Source organism: Schistocerca americana, chromosome 4 (genome assembly GCF_021461395.2).
Source record: "Schistocerca americana isolate TAMUIC-IGC-003095 chromosome 4, iqSchAmer2.1, whole genome shotgun sequence".
NCBI lineage: Eukaryota > Metazoa > Arthropoda > Insecta > Orthoptera > Acrididae > Schistocerca > Schistocerca americana.
This window is the reverse complement of record NC_060122.1, coordinates 463,114,629-463,115,506: the sequence shown is the minus strand read 5'-3', so window position 1 is coordinate 463,115,506 and position 878 is coordinate 463,114,629. Positions and strand designations below refer to the sequence as shown.

General features: G+C 42.3%; 1 non-coding gene across 1 annotated transcript; it reads right to left on the bottom strand.

Moving 5' to 3' along the window:
* Window positions 1-408: 408 nt before the first annotated feature.
* On the bottom strand, window positions 409-481 carry Trnas-cga. Its single transcript has one exon. It is a non-coding gene; the product is annotated as a tRNA-Ser (tRNA).
* Between the last annotated feature and the right edge of the window lie 397 nt (window positions 482-878).

Below are 878 nucleotides of genomic sequence, written 5' to 3'. Positions count from 1 at the left end.
GTCCACTTGCCAACAGAATTCGGCAAACCCGGATGGTCACCCACCCTGGCGTTAGCCAAGCCCAAGCGAGCTTAACATTTATGATCAGACGCGTTACCATTGTGGCAAATCCGTTGGTTGGAATATTACAGCTTCTCTTCAAATAAAAGTTTGAGCTGATATTTCAGAAAAATAATCATGCTTTACCTGTAGTCGGAATTCCGCAGACATTCTTCTGACTTGGAGGCGAGGCAAAAATAAATGAGAAATCCAATGCAAATTGTTGCACGATATCCTTCATTTCTCTGAAATAAGAACCGCTGCCTTACTATAGATATACAGATTTATAAGCTTCTATACAATTCTGATTATTTTGATAAGTACTTAGAGAAAAACAAGATATAAAACTTCCTCGGAGATTAAAACTATGTGCCGGACCGAGACTCGAACTCGGGACTTGCCTTTCGAGGGCAATTGCTCTACCAACTGAGCTACCCAAGCATGACTCAAGCCCCGTCCTCACAGCTTTACTTCTGCCAGTACCTCGCCTCCTACCTTCCAAACTTTCATATCAGCGCACACTCCGCTGCAGAGAGAAAATCTCATTTTAAAAACAAGATATAGTTTGTGGTAATAGCAACTTTTTCGCATCGACTCACAAGAAAGGACGATATCTCTTCCTTAAAACACAAATAACGAAACAGCTCTTGGCACCAAGTTTACTTGAAACCGGTCCGGAGGTTCTGGAGGAAATGAGGACCACATACTCACCGATATACACTGACACACACACACACACACACACACACACACACACACACACACACACACACACACACACACACACACACCGGTAATTTTTCAGTAATGAAATGTAAACACACTAAATACGATTGGAG